General features: G+C 46.0%; 3 protein-coding genes across 3 annotated transcripts in view; 1 reads left to right on the top strand and 2 right to left on the bottom strand.

Moving 5' to 3' along the window:
* The window catches only part of BLVRA (biliverdin reductase A), a 44830-nt gene extending 32079 nt beyond the window's left edge, over positions 1 to 12751 (bottom strand). The window contains exon 1 of the mRNA XM_050783434.1: positions 12620 to 12751. The gene's annotated coding sequence lies outside the window, so the exon portion shown is untranslated. The remainder of the gene's footprint in view (positions 1 to 12619) is intronic.
* Positions 1 to 15949, top strand: part of LOC126950193 (cytochrome c oxidase assembly factor 1 homolog) — a 171321-nt gene that overhangs the window by 36813 nt on the left and 118559 nt on the right. The window lies entirely within an intron of this gene.
* The window catches only part of UBE2D4 (ubiquitin conjugating enzyme E2 D4 (putative)), a 210591-nt gene that overhangs the window by 173102 nt on the left and 21540 nt on the right, over positions 1 to 15949 (bottom strand). The window lies entirely within an intron of this gene.

The raw sequence follows: 15949 nt of genomic DNA, 5'->3' as shown, positions 1-15949 counted from the left end.
CTCCGGACCCTCAGCATTAAGACAAAGGAAGGAGGGGGCAAACAGGTGAGCGGGAAGGAGGGGTGACAAGAGGAGATGAGGGGAGACCACAGAGTAAAGGAAAAGAAAGACAGCAACAGCACGGCTTAATAGGGGTCCTCAACTTTAATGTACCCCTACGATTCTTGTTGAAAATGTGTATTTCTGGGTTTCACTCTCAGATTCTGATTTGGAAGGCCAAGAGTGGAGGGGAGGCCACGAATCTGCATTTTCACCAAGCATCCAGGTAAATGCACACAGACGGTCAGGAGCCATACCTGGAGAAACACTGGAATGTCGGTAGAACAGAGGCCTGTAAAAATTAACTTTTTCCCTCACTTGTTAGAGCCACTAGAATTGCCACTGTATTTTTAACTAAAACTGGGCAGGCAAGGGCAGGCAAATGGATAACCAGAGGTGATGAAAAATGCACTACAGATGCCTCTCCAGCCCCTCCACCTGCATAGGCAGTCCAGGAAGCCAATGCCGATGAGCACTTCTAGCTTGCAGAGGGCCTCTGAAAAGGGAAGACTGTGGCAACCCCTGCCCTTGGACCCAGCACAGCATTTGATCTTATTCTCTTTGGTTAAGCACAGGGATGAGAACCATGAATGACAGTGAAATAACCACCCCCATTCCAAAACAAACAAAACCAAACCTTGGCAACCTTAAGATTACCTGGGGAAGGGTGCGTGGGTGATTGTGTGGGCTTTGTGTTGAAAATAGCCTGCTTTTGGGGCTGGACACTGTGGCTTACGCTTGTAATCCCAGCACTTTGGGAGGATGAGGAAGGCAGATCACCTGAGGTCAGGAGTTCCAAGCCAGCCTGGCCAACATAGTGAAACCCTGTCTCTACTAAAAATACAAAAACTTAGCCAGGCGTGATGGCGTATGCCTGTAATCCCACCTACTCGGGAGGCTGAGGCAGAAGAATTGCTTGAACTCGGGAGGCGGAGGCTGCAGTGAGCCAAGATCGAGCCACTGCACTCCCAGCCTGGGCAACAGAGTGAGACTCTGTCTCAAAGAAAAAAAAAAAAAATAGCCTGCTTTCGGCAACTCCCCTCCCTTCTCTCTTACCATTGCTCCTTCCTGCTTTGAGAGCGGGTCTCATGACCCAACCTGGCCAGCACACATGATGCCTTTCCTTTTGCAGTCTGGAGCCTTTTCACATCTCCTGAAACAAATCTGAAAAAGGGAACCTACTAGAAGAAAAACTCCAAAAAGCAGAATGTGACAAAGAAAGTGGACTTTCTTCTCAGATCCTGGGGAGGCAATGTAGGTGTGATGTCTCTTTATGCATAAAATATCTCAGAAAGGCCAGGCACAGTAGCTCACGCCTGTAATCCCAGCACTGTGGGAGGCTGAGGTGGGAGGATCACTTGAGCCCAGGAGTCCAAGACCAGCTTGGGCAACATAGCGAGACCCTGCGTTTACTTAAAAAATTAGCCAGGCATCATGGCATACGCCTATAGTCCTAGCTACTTGGGAGGCTGAGGCAGGAGGATTGCTTGAGCCCAGGAATGTGAGGCTGCAGTGAGCTCTGATCATGCCACTGCACTCTAGCCTAAAGTGATAGTGACATGAGTCACTGACATGTCACATGTCATCACCTCTGTCACTCACAGGATGACAGAGACCCTATCTCTTTTTTTCCCCCCAAACTACTTTGTACCCAGATGAGAGACCTTGTCTCATTAAAAAAATATATATATGTATCTCAGAAGGATAACTAAGACACTGAGAGCTGACCCACAGGCAGTGGGTGGGGTGGGAGCACCAGCACTAAGTGGCGGATGCGTGAAGACACAGCAGCAGAGGGTCCCCAGCAAGCACACTCTGCTCGTCCTCCCCTGCTACCTGGAGGCCCCACAGAGATGCCCTCCCCAACACCCTGCTGTGCTTTACTTCTGTTTTTAAGAACTTTCGTTCAAGTCTCCCTTGGAGCTTGCACATGAGTGACAGAGTCACATAACAGAACACCCAAACGTGAGGAGGATGAGAACAGATGTGAACCTCTCTGGGTCAGCTAGTTCATACACATTAACCCTAATCCTCAGAACCCTGGCAAACAACAACAACAACAACAAAAAACCAAACTAGTATTAATTCCATTTTACAGATGAAGTGCCTGGAGTTCAGGGAGGGTAAAGCACCCTGCCTCACAGCCAAGGCACTACAGCACTGCCCTGCAGTTTCCAGACTTCCTGGTTCTAGACTCAAACCCCAGGCTCTGCCAGAGGCCTTGACAGGTCCTGTCTTACATTCACCCAGAGAGCTTCCATGCTAAACAGGAGACCTGGTGTCCAGTCCTGTCAGTCCTGAACTACCCAAGCAACTATGACAGTCAAACAGGTCACAGGCTGTAGGCTGAATGGCTGGACTTCATCTCTAAGGTCTGCTCCAGCTCTAAATTGCTCTATGGTTTCCAGACAAGGAAATTCAGGTAACTCTTGTAACAGACAGAATGATACCCTCAGTCATGATCACAGAATGTAAATTATGATTATAGCAAGAAGGCCTAGCTGACTGACAGATCAAAATGTTTGCCAGAGTGTGGTGGTTAAAGTGTGGTCAGGAATACACTCTGACATTATTGGGGGACTAAAAGTGGGTAGCATCTCTGTGGAAGGCGGTGTAGCAATAACTCTTAAAATTCCAATCTGACCTAGCAATTCTACTGCTTCCTATTTCTGTCTCCAGCCCCCAAACTACATTCAGAAGAAACTGCCCTGAGTCTTTTGACCTTGAAGAAATCTCAGTACTACTTGCTTTTTTTTTTTTTTGTAATAAACATATGTATTTATAACTAATTTAACTTTTCCAAATTCTCATTTGCAAATGAGATTTATATAGTTAAAACTGAATATACAAACCAACATATTAGGAGGATCAAAATTTACACTACTCAAACGTGACTCCTTAAGACTGACTTTAACATGTTCTTTCAACTTTATTAAAATCAGATGTCCCCCCTCCAGCATATATCATTTTAAAAAAAGAATTTAATGCTATCAAAAGGTGATGTTCACTTTAATCCTGTTTGCCTTCACACCACTGTCATGAGTCTTCATTCCAGGCCACATACATAAAGAGGGCCAGCACCACATGGCCGCCGACCACTGCAACACTAGCAGCATAAAAATATCTGTCCCTATTGGACATCCCAAGGGTGCCTTCAAATATGTAAGATTTAGTTGTGAAATATAACCCAATAGGAACGGTGATCATTAAAGCTGTGAAGAACAGGAGTGTCTTCAGTGTAGATGCTAATGAGCTTTCTTTTCTGAACTTAGGAGGCTGCAGTGCGTTCAGTGCCGCTTTATCCGGGCGCTCCACGGTGTAACTGTGCTGGCACAGGCACTCGGTGGCAGGCTACTTGCTTTTCCTTTCTTTTTTTTTTTTTTTTTTTGAGACGGAGTCTCGCTCTGTCGCCCAGGCTGGAGTGCAGTGGCCGGGTCTCAGCTCACTGCAAGCTCCGCCTCCCGGGTTCACGCCATTCTCCTGCCTCAGCCTCCGGAGTAGCTGGGACTACAGGCGCCCGCCACCTCGCCCGGCTAGTTTTTTGTATTTTTAGTAGAGACGGGGTTTCACCATGTTAGCCAGGATGGTCTCGATCTCCTGACCTTGTGATCCGCCCGTCTCGGCCTCCCAAAGTGCTGGGATTACAGGCTTGAGCCACCGCGCCCGGCCTTGCTTTTCCTTTCTAATGAGATCTTAAAGGAAAATTTTCCTATAAAAGTGGTCTACAAAACATTACTTATGAACTTTATTGTTTTCCTACATAATCTGGGGAATGCAAAACAAAAGAAAACAAACAAACGAAAGGATGTGGACAGATGCATATGCATGAGAAAGAAGCCTACCTGGAACTCGTACACTGGGCATCAGGGGTGTACCAGCTAGAATAAATGGCATTGCTGTTTATTTGTTTATTTTTCAGGGTCAGGGTTTTGTTCTTTAACCCAGACTGGAAAGAAGTGGCATGCATGATCACAGCTCACTGCAACCTCGAACTCCTGGGTTCAACTGAACCTCCTGCCTCAGCCTCCCAAAGTTCTGAGACTGCAGGCATGAGCCACTGCACCTGGCCACACTGCTGTTTTTAAAGCACATTCAGCTGGGGTACCCCAACTCGTTGCTCACAGAGCTTTGAGTGACTGGCAGGACTTGCCATGGTCACATAACTGTAAAGGCCAGACAGATCCTTTCTGTGCTGTTTCCCCTTCTGCTTTCAACTCCCCCTTATAATAAGATGCACTGTCAGGAGAGGCAGCAATCCCAGGCCAAGCGAGATCTGGCTCCACCTTCCAACTCTCTGCCTGCCCATCACACAGCTCCCTCTCCTTTCCTCCCCATCATCTGGCCAGGACTAGTTAAACACTGAACAGAATCCAGGAGGAACTTTATTCTGTATTTTAATATATCTTAAAATATCTAAGACCTAATCCTGTAACAAAAAGGTTTTGGTTTGTTTAGTTTTTCTTTTTATTTAAATGTCAAAGGTTTAGTATTTAAATGGTCAAACACAGAAACATCCTGTTTTCTAAGTTTTAGTATTATGCTGAGAAATATTTTCCCAAAAGACTTATATTAAATAGATATATTTTTATTTTCTTATAGATTTTTAACTTTTTTTTTTTTTTTTTTTCTTGAGACAGCTTCACTCTTGTCACCCAAGCTGGAGTGCAATGGTGTGATCTCGGCTCACTGCAACCTGTGCCTCCCAGGTTCAAGCCATTCTCCCATCTCAGCCTCCTGAGTAGCTGGGATTACAGGCGCCCACCACCATACCACCATGCTAATTTTTATATTTTTAGTAGAAACGGGGTTCCACCATGTTGGCCAGGCTGGTCTGGAACTCCTGACCTCAGGTGACCCACCCACCTGGGCCTCCCAAAAAGGTGGGATTACAGGCATAAGCCACCACGCCTGGTCTTAACCTTTCTTTATTTACATTTTTATTTTTTAATCAAATCTAAACAGTATTTTGGTATATGGCAAGAGATAAGGCTATAAATTTACATTTCTCCAAATAGTTGTTCCTATGTTATTTATTGAATATTTAATCCTTTCCCCCAGTGACTCCACACTTAAATTTTTATGAATACAGTTATTCTTTTTTTCATTTTTTCTGCTGTGCCACAGACCTCTATTCCCATGGTTATAACATACTGTTTACGTGATTGTGGCTTTACAGTGTTTCAATACCTGGTAATTCAAGTTCTCTCATTAATCTTGTTCAGTATTATTATATATTCTTACTTGCCTAGACCGCCATATTAATTTTAGAACATCTTACCAAGTTAAAAAATTCCACTGGGACTGCGACTATGATTGCATCAAATTTATACATTAAATTAGGGTGAATTAATAAGCCTTCCCATCCAGAAACATGGTATGCCTTTCTAAGAGCAGCCACTTTAAAAATAAATAAATAGGCCAGGTGTGGAGGCTCATGCCTGTAATCCCAGCACTTTGGGAGGCCGAGGCGGGCGGATCACTTGAGGCCAGGAGTTCAAGACGAGCCTGGCCAACATGGTGAAACTCTGTCTCTACTAAAATTACAAAAATTAGCAGGGTGTGGCGAACGAGCCTGTAATACCAGCTATTTGGGAGGCTGAGACATGAGAATTGCTTGAACCCGGGACGCAGAGGTTGCAGTGAGCCGTGTTCACGCCACTGCACTGCAGCTTGGATGACAGAGCAAGACTCTGTCTCTAACTAAACAAATAACTTAAAAAGAAGAATCTTGAGTTAGTTCCTGAATTATTGCATAATGACAAACAACAGCTTAGGCTGTAGTGGCTCACCAGGAAGTTGAAAGAAAAAAGTCAACACCTTTGCAGAAACAACTTGCTTGAAGCAATTTAAAGCAGGTTTCTCCTCCCCCCATATCTACTGCAGCCGGTCTGCAAAACAGTCTTGGTGTTTGAGCCTTTATTTGCTTTGACTCCAAAACACAATGGGCTCAGGTGCACAGAGATGAACTGTCTCTCTAGGGGATGAAGAGCCAGCCTGTGACCCCAGAGAACAGAGTTCTAGACCTGGCTTGGCACCAGGTGATCAAGAGCAGGGCACGGGGTCCCTTGTGCCTTAGTTTCTGTACCTTGAAATAGAAGAGGGGGCAGATGAATTTAGATGACCCTTATGTTCTCTTTCTGTGCTAACATGGTATCACTTTAACCCACTTTACTTCTTTTTTTTGCGGGGGTTGGGGGGTTCTCTTTCGGTTTAACTTTCTTGGTGTCTGGCTTGGTTAACTGAAGGTTTTTAGCTTCTCTTCTGGCTCCACAAGCAAACTAGGTTGAGGCTCAGGTTGCAGCCATTAAGGCCCCAGGCACAAAAGTGCTGTACAGATAGGGCTTCTCCTTGGCACTCTGCCAAAGAGAAGCCACTCTCTTCTCTGCCCCACTTTTTCAGCCCCCATCTGCTCTATGTCCCTTCTGTTCCTCCTCCTCACCACTTCAAAAGCTTCTACCTTTTACTGAAAGTGATCTTAATATAACAGGAGAGAAATGAGATGAGGTCAATGACTTTCATTAAGCCTAGTGTATTTAAACTTGGAAGGGCATAATCATGTTTGAAAAGAGCTGCTTATTAACTCAAATAATTGTAGAACAATGTGCAACTCGACTTCAAAATAGGGTTGAGAGCAGAACTTTCTGGAGTCCCATACAGGTTTTTGGGCACTGACCCCCGCCAGAAGGTCCAGGTCATAACTATGTTCCCTTACTGTTGAAAGATGAGTTCTGCCCAGCCAAGTGCAACAGGAACTGCCTAGACAGGCACAACTCACAAGTGCGGGGGTGGGAGAGGGGTGGGCAGGGGAAGGAATACAAATCTTCCACAGAGCCAAAACATGTGTGGGTCTAACTTTTGTTTCTAACATTTTAAAAGCTCAATAATTATGCTTTCAAAGATCTCTAGAGAGAACATCTTTCTTCAGCAGATCAAGATTTTTTACAAGCAAGATTTCACAATGTGTTATCTGCATCCTCAATATTAATTACATAAATAATTTTATTCTTTACACCAATTGTATCATGTTCTTTCACTGTTTTGTTTTCCCTTAGATTTTTTAAGGTGCTCCAAGTTCTCAGATTTCAGGTGAGGAACTTCAAGGTCTTTTCAAAGTCTGAGGTTTTCTGAGTTTATCAAAGAGAAATAGCTAAGTTACAAGAAAAATCATTACGTATAAGTGTGAGTTATATAAAATATTCAACTATTCACTCAGACATCAACAAATATTCGTTTTAGCACAACAAACAGCACACATGAGTTGAAATAGGGTGGACAGAAAAAAACCTAAAGAAATCCTGTAGCACCTAAAAAAGAGAATGACATGACATCACAGCGTGAAACAGAGCCAGGGGTCAAAAGCAGCAGTGGCCCATGGGTGTGCAGTATGTGTTTTGTTTTTCAAAAACATTTTTTGCCTATTTCCTTTTATTCCCATAATATCCCTAAGAAGTAGAGCTCCCCCAACCTTCATTCTGCAGAGGCAGAAAGACATTGGATCCCTTGCTGATGGTGATCCCCAGTGGCCCCTCCAATGGCCTCATGAGGCAGGCTGACTGTACTCTTAGCGTCCACCTGGGTTTAGCCAGTGGAGGAGATCGGCAGGCAAGGAACAGAAAGAGAGAGGCTGGGGGTACTTGTGCTCCCCCTGCCCAGTCCCCAGGCTGCTGCTCTGGCAGTAGCTGCATTCTGTGATGGCCACAGCAGCTCTGGACGGGGGTGGCTCCTCCAGCAGTACTCCAGCCCTCTCCTCCCAGCTCTGGTCTCCTCCCTACCCCTTCAAACCAGAGTGGGGGTGCCCACTGAAGCTCTTTCCTGTGTGCCTCACCATCACTTGTTGGTTCCTCCAATCCTGCCCACTCTTCTTTAAAAATTCTCCTTAAAATTCCTTTCATTTTTATGCTTTTCACTGTTGGGATCTCAACTGATAAACCTGGTGGTAAATCAGTTTGCAGCATCCCTGGCTTTTCCCCACTAGATGCCAGTGGCATATACACTTTTCCCCCCAGCACGTCAATCAGAAATGTCAGTAAGAACTACTGGGTTAAGGGCTGGGTGCGGGCTTATGCCTGTAATCCCAGCACTTTGGGAAGCTGCGGCGGGCACGGTACGGATCATAAGGTTAAGAGATCCAGACCATCCTGGACAACGTGGTGAAACCCCATCTCTACTAAAAATACAAAAATTACCTGGACATGGTGGCACGCACCAGTAGTCCCAGATACTCAGGAGGCTGAGGCAGGAGAATTGCTTGAACCCAGGAGGCAGAGGTTGCAATGAGCTGAGATCGTCCCACTGCACTCCAGCCTGGGTGACAGAGCAAGACTCCATCTCAAAAAAAGAAAACAAAACAAAACAAAACAAAAAAACAAAAAAACCCAAAAAACAACTACTGGGTTAATGGAAATCACTAAATTATTGCTGACAAAGCTCTAGAGTTTCACATTCCAATTTGCACGTGGGAGAGATGCAAAACCTCACAGTAAATTAATAGCACAGCCAGGACTAAACAGCTTCCTTGGCTTACATTATGTTTCCCTTTTGATTTCAGTCTCTCTCCCACATGCAAATTGGAATCTGAAACTCTAGAGCTTTGTCAGCAATAAATTACTGATTTTCATTAACCCAGTAGTTCTCACTGACATTTCTGATTGTACTCGGGGGAAAAGGGTATGTGCCATTGGCGTCTAGTAGGGAAAGGCCACGGATGCTTCAAAACATCCTGTGATGCACAGGACACCTTCCTACCCCCACTACACACACACAACAAAGAGTTATCCAGCCCCAAATGTCAACAATGCCAGAGTTGAAAAAGCCTGGATTACTCATCATGCAGAATGAACTACAGCTGTGACCTTCCTCCTCGTTCCAGAAGTATGGGGAAGGATAAGGGAGAGGGTGACCCTCTCAGGTGGGGCCAGCTGCCAGCCTCAGAGGTCTAAGGGTAAAGGTAAAAGCAACTCTTGCCCTGGAGGGAGTTGGATACTTTGGAATCTATCGAGAAAAATATAATAGCTACATGGGACACAAGTCTGGAAATATAGACATCAAAATATTAACAGTAATTAGGTCTCTGAGTGGTGAAACTTTTAGTGACTACTTTCTTTTTGCTTATTTATCTAAACTTTTCTATAAAGGTTAGTTAGCATAATTATTCAAAACTCTAAAAAACATTACAAATTATGCCACTTTCACTGACTGTATCCCTCCTAGCCCCAATTCCTTAACTGAACAGACTTTCACAGGGCAATAACATATCAAGGTGCTCTGATAATGAAGTCCACAGAAAATTTTTCCTATAGCTGAGAATCAGGAAAGGTTCTGCTTCCTTCAAGGCCATTAACATTTGGGGGATGAATGAATGAATGAATGAATGAATGAAGTTGCTATCTATGTTTTACTTTCAAATGACAAGAACCATGTAACTGACCAAGTTTACCTTTCTAGAAACAAATTTGGGACTCAACTACAAAAATATAGGCCTGCACTGACCTATAAGGGAGCCACTAGACAGAGTGGCTATTGGAATGTAAACTAACTAAATATAGCACATTTTATAATCATAGAAAATTCTATTGGATAGCACTGAAACACTTTATTCTTTTTTTCCCTGCAATAGTTTCTTGTACTTATACTTTCTCTCATCTCAATTCCTGGCTATATTTATCTTCTATTTATTTGTTACTATTCTACGTGATTTTGTTGCAAATGACCTTCATTCCTTTGTGGATCAATTTGGGGCACTGTACTTTTGAAATATCAGTGTGTATATATATATCACTGTTTCTGAGAGTTCAACCTTCGTTTCTGACTGTAAGGCAGATCTAGCAGCTCATGTAATGTAGCTAGTTGCTCACAGTTCAAAGACTGAAGAGAGGCCGGGTGAAGTGGCTCACGCCTGTAAATCCCAGCACATTGGGGAGGCCTAGGTGGGTGGATTGAGAGCAGGAGTTCGAGACCAACCTAGCCAACAAGGCAAAACCCTGTCTCTCCTAAAAATTTTAAAATTAGCTGGTCATTACAGCAAATTTTAAAATTACCTGTAATCCCAGCTACAGGAAGCTGAGGAAGGAGAATCACTTGAACCCAGGAGGCGGAGGTTGCAGTGAGCCAAGATGGTGCCACTGCACTCCAGCCTGGGCAACACAGTGAGACTCCGTCTCAAAAAACAAACAAACAAAAAGACTCAAGAGAACACTGTCAGGAACTAAGCTCCCCTGTCACAAAGGCACTACATTCAGTGTTTTTTTTTTTTTTTAATAAACAAAAAGGTATATACACTGTCCATTAATGAAAAGTTTCGGCCGGGCGCGGTGGCTCAAGCCTGTAATCCCAGCACTTTGGGAGGCCAAGACGGGCGGATCACGAGGTCAGGAGATCGAGACCATCCTGGCTAACACTGTGAAACCCCATCTCTACTAAAAAATACAAAAAAAAAACTAGCGGGGCGAGGTGGCGGGCGCCTGTAGTCCCAGCTACTTGGGAGGCTGAGGCAGGAGAATGGCGTAAACCCGGGAGGCGGAGCTTGCAGTGAGCTGAGATCCGGCCACTGCACTCCAGCCTGGGCGACAGAGCGAGACTCCCTCTCAAAAAAAAAAAAAAAAAAAAAAAAAAAAGAAAAGTTTCACTATTTGATTAAAGCTTAATTTGAAGCTGAGTCATGAAATATCTTTTTCAAATTCCAAAATATATGGCTATCAACTTATTTCTAAAATCTTAAATATATGATTTATGACAAAATACAAATGGCCCAACCTGTTACTACTGATATATATATGATCATGTCATGAGAGTCCTGGATACGCCAAAGAGAATCAGAAATGAAAACGCACGCAGCTCCTGCACGGTGGGATTCCCTGTCAGCCCACGGTTCTGGTGGAGTGTCGCCTCTACATAGAAGTCTATGCAATTTTGAGTATTTTACCAGATTTTCAGTTCTATAAAAAATGACTGGGAGTAATAAGTAGTGTAGATCAAAAACTAAATACAATTAGAACAAAGATGAAAATTAACAGATGTGGCCCAAAGTGGCAAATCTTTGACTTTAATCAGATGCTAACTGGATAGGCAGGGGGTACAAAGAATAAAAAAGTAAAGATCGGCCGGGCGCAGTGGTTCATGCCACGCCTGTTATAATCCCAGCACTTTGGGAGGCCAAGGTGGGTAGACCACCTCAGGTCAGGAGAATAGCTTGAACCCAGCAGGAGGAGGTTGCAGTGAGCCAAGATCGTGCCACTGTACTCCAGCCTGGGGACAGGGCGAGACTCCGTCTCAAACAAAACAAAACAAAACAAACAACAACAAAAAAAACCAGTAAAGATTACATATGAAATGCGGAAAAACACACTGAGAATTATTCCTTAAAAAGGCCAAGTATAATTAGAGACCCTTTTGTAATTTTTAGCTCCCTGGCTACAGAATCTCCCTTCTGATACTTTGTCTAACATTTGACTTAAGTTTGTTTTTCTGGAATGCATACCGTTAAGGGAAGGATGAACATATTTATCAATACAATCTTTTGGGAAATAATTAGCAATATACCAATACCTTTATTTCCATAATTTTAATATCTTCTTGGAAATCGTACCATAGAAATTACATTAATGATGGAAAAACTTTCAACACAGTATTGCTTGCTTTGTAGGTGGTGATGATGACAACTAACATTCACCGAACCCTTCCCATGCTGAAAACCCTATTGTAAGCTATTTATGTTCGATAAGTCACTTATTCTTCACGGCTATCCTACCAAGTAAGCATTATGATTATCCCCACTTTTACATGTGAAGAAAATCGAGGCACCAAGAGGTTGGTTAACGTGCCCAAGATCAGATCACACAGCGGTATAATAGGATGGTAAACTCCTATCATATAATGAACGTTAAGTGGAAAAAATTAGTATCCAAAACTGTAAGTCTGATGTCGCAAACTCTTTTTATAATTTAAGTAGTTTATAAATACCCTCATTACTAGCCATATTTCTGAGCACTTCATATGTAGAGTGCACTTTACAGAACACTGTCATGTAACCCTCACACCGTCTATGAAATAAGTGATAGTTTCCAGTTTCCAAAGACGAAAGCGGGGCTAGGAGACGCCAAGTGCCTCGCGCGGCGCCTCAGGGTTCGCCCCCGCGGAGCAGACCTCAGGGCATCCCAGGCGGGCCCCGGCCGAGCTCGCGGCCCTGCGGTGGCTACGCCCGGGCCCAGCCGCTCGCGCTCCTGGAGCCGCCGGACTACGCGGCACGCGGACGCCGAGCCTGCCCTCTTGGGTCTACATAAAAACCGAAACTACGGGCAGTCTTAACCGAAATGGAGACTTAATTTTTTAGACTGTCTTTTGTGTAGTTGAGAAAGCCCCTTGCCGGGACCTGCGCTGCTGGGCCTCCGACCGCGTCCTCACTCCGGGCCCGGGCGGGGCGGGGCGGGGCAGGCGGCGCCCAGGGTGCGTCTTGGCTCTGGCGGCCGCGGGCCCGGGCCTCTTGCGGGCCTGGGGCTTCAAGCTCAGGTCCGAGCGCTCTATGGAAGCCGCGCGCGACCCCCGCTCCCCTGCGCGCGATCCCCGTTCCCCGCGCGCGCCTCACCTGACGCGGGCACCGCTTTCCGTGCAGCCTCCGGGCGCCACTGGCTTTGCGGACCGGGGCGGGATCCCAGCTCCGATTGGCTGCCCCGCTGGGGGGCGGGGGCCCAGACGCGGGATGGCGGAGACCGGGAGAGGACTGGAGGCGGAGGGGAAGGGAGTGGACTGGAAGGGGAGGGAGGGTCCCGGCCTCGTGCGGTCGCGCGTGAGATCCTGGCCTCTGTGCCCTGGGCCTGGCGCCTGGGCCCGTAAGAACCGTCCGTGCGCCTGACCTCTTCTCTGCACCCAGCTTGGTGGCGAGGGGTGGGTGGTAGGTGGTCGCCGGCCGGAGGGCGTATGGAAGTGGCTGGGCCCCTCACGGTGTGCCTGGCCCCGGCGTTGGGGGGTCGAGGGGGTGTCGCATCTCTCTTATCCGCCCCCCACTCACCACGTAGAACCCACTGAATCCCTTTGGTATTGGTGGCCCCGGGCCAACTGAACTGGCGCGGAGGCTTACTTGAGTCTTTCCTGTAAATGTGAGAAGCGGAGGGGAATATTCCAGGAGGCCGGTGTCTGCGATGTCCTGTTCTTGGGTAGCTAGGAAGTGAACGTCGTCTAGGGAACTGCCTGGGCTCTTATCCACCTGGGAATGGGCTTGTTGGGGATCCTGATGTGGGAGAAGCCAGGGAGCTTCTAGCCTAGTGGGGCTGAGGGGAAACCAGGGAGCGGGGGTGGATTAGGCTGAAGGAAAGAGATCTCTTTGATCTTAAAGGCAGCGTTCTGACGGGTAAGGTTGACCGGCATTTTCCCCAACCAAGAGTTCTATTACTTTATTCCATGACCTGACAAGCCTGTTTAAGTGAGGTTTTGTTGAGTGCGGAGAGAGAAGGCTTGGCTTTGAATTTTTATCTCCAGGAGGGACCTGTCTCCTGAACGCCATACTCCTCTATGCAGGTGCCTACTTAATACCTCCTCTTGGATCTCTAAAATACATTTCAATCTCAACACATCCAAATCTGTGCCCCTGATCTCTTCTCCATAGCATCACCATCTCGATGGCAACTCCATCTTCCAGCTGTCAAGGCCAGAAACCTTGCTGTTATCTGGCACTCACCTTTCTCTCACATCCCACCTCCAGGGCCCAAAAATTCTGTTGGTTGGATCTCCCTAGCATACCCAGAGCCTGACCACTTCTTACCTCTGCCTCCATCATCTCCTACCTGGTCATGACAGTGGTCCTCTTCCTGCAGCCTGTCCTCATACAGCACCCAGAGTGACCTTAATAAAAGAAAGCCAGATCAAATTCCTCCTCTGCCGAAAACCTTCCCAGTGGTTTCCCAAACTCTGGGTAAAAGCAAAAGCCCTGCCTGATCTGCTCCTCTGTTACTCCTGCAACCTCATATTACTGCCTCCCCACTGGCTCACTCTGCTCCAGTCATTCTGGCCTCTGTGCTATTTCTTGTGCAAAGCAGACAGGGCTCTGCTGCAGGGTCTTTGCACGGGCTGGTGTCTGTTTGGAATGCTCAACTACTTCTCACTCTTCTTGATCTTCGCTCAAATGCTGCCTCATTGAGAACTACCCTAATCACTCCATTCAAAATTGCTACCTGTCCTGCTCCTGAGTGACATTTATTTAGCTCCTGACTGAATTTGTTTATTTAGCTTATTGTTTGTTATCTGTCTCTTCCACCCACCTGCTGCTGCCCCTTGGGCCATGATATGTCCTTTCTCGGAAAAATAACTGCCACTAATGAGGTACCATATTTTCACTGGCAAGGCCTAGGACATAAGCCAAACTCTGGGGTCTGATTGTGCTGTCACTTTAAATAAACCACAAGAGGAAAGAGTGATTCCCCAAAAGGACATGCTGAGTGCTACTGCTAGGAGAAGGGATGCTGGCTAGGCAAAACCACAGATGTTCACTTGCTGAGTCAGACCAGTACACCCAGAGGAGCTTTGGGAAAACCTGTGAGAGGGGCCCTCCATGTCCTTGAGAGCAGAATTTAAGGATGAGGCCTCTAACCCCCTCACTTTCTGGTAACGATGTGTTATGAATGCATTGATTTATTTACCTTATCCTTCTAAAGTCTAGTTTTGTATTCAGTTTCTACTTTTTTGAATAAGAGCTTCCCATTCTACAAAGTGGTGACTCTCTTCAACCTGAAGAACTCTGTGGGAGGTTGGGGGGACAGTAAGACTGCTGTAGGCCACAAGTGACAGAAACCCCATCCAAACAGATTAACAGTTAGGAGGAGTATTAAGGCTCCAGCTCCATTTCTGTGTCATTCTCTTGGCTGTTTTTCCCCTATGTGTAACAAGATATGAAAATATAGATTTTGATTAGGACAACAAGATACACTGATGTGAAATTCTAGGGACAGATCTCTAAGGATATAAGAAGGAATTGGGGGGAGCCACCTGTAATCACAGCACTTTAGGAGGCCTAGGCAGGCAGATTGCTTGAGGCCAGCCTGGGCAACATGGCAAAACCCTGTCTCTACTAAAAACACAAAAAGTAGTGCTATCAGTGCTATCACTGCTGCACTATAGGCTGGGCGACAGAGTGAGACTCCATATAAAAATAAATAAATAAATAAATAAATAATAAAAGTAAAGAAATCAAATAAATAAATAAAAAGAAGGAATTTGAGAGTGGAAAAGGGGTTTGGTGAAGAAATCTCTGACAGAGGCCAGGTGCGGTGGCTCATGCCTGTAATCCCAGCACTTTGGGAGGCCGAGGCAGGCAGATCACTTGAGGTCAGGAGTTTGAGATCAGTCTGGGCAACATGGTGAAACTCCCTCTCCACTAGAAATACAAAAATTAGCCGGGCACAGTGGGGCGTACCTGTGTTGTTCTAGCTACTCAGGAGGCTGATGCAGGAGAATCGCTTGAACCTGAGAGGCAGAGGTTGCAGTGAGCTGAGATCTCCCCATGTCACTCCAGCCTGGGTGACAGAACCAGACTCTATCTCTAAAAAAGAAAAAAAGGGGCAGGCGCCGTGGCTCACACCTGTAATCCCAGCACTTTGGGAGGCCGAGGGGGGCAGATCACCTGAGGTCAGGAGTTCAGGACCAGCCTGGCCAATATGGTGAAACCCCATCTCTACTAAAACTACAAAAAAAAAATTAGCCAGGCATGGTGGCACGTGCCTGTAATCCCAGCTACTCAGGAGGTTGAGGCAGGAGAATCGCTTGAACCTGGGAGGCAGAGGTTGCAGTGAGCCAAGATCGTGCTATTGCACTGCAGCCTGGGCAACAAGAGCGAGACTTGGTATCAAAAAAAAAAAAAAAAAAAGGCCAGGTGTGGTGACTCACGCCTGTAATCCCACCACTTTGGGAGGCTGAGGCGGGAGGA

This window comes from Macaca thibetana, chromosome 3 (genome assembly GCF_024542745.1).
Source record: "Macaca thibetana thibetana isolate TM-01 chromosome 3, ASM2454274v1, whole genome shotgun sequence".
Classification (NCBI taxonomy): Eukaryota; Metazoa; Chordata; class Mammalia; order Primates; family Cercopithecidae; genus Macaca; species Macaca thibetana.
This window is presented reverse-complemented; position numbering and strand designations above follow the sequence as displayed.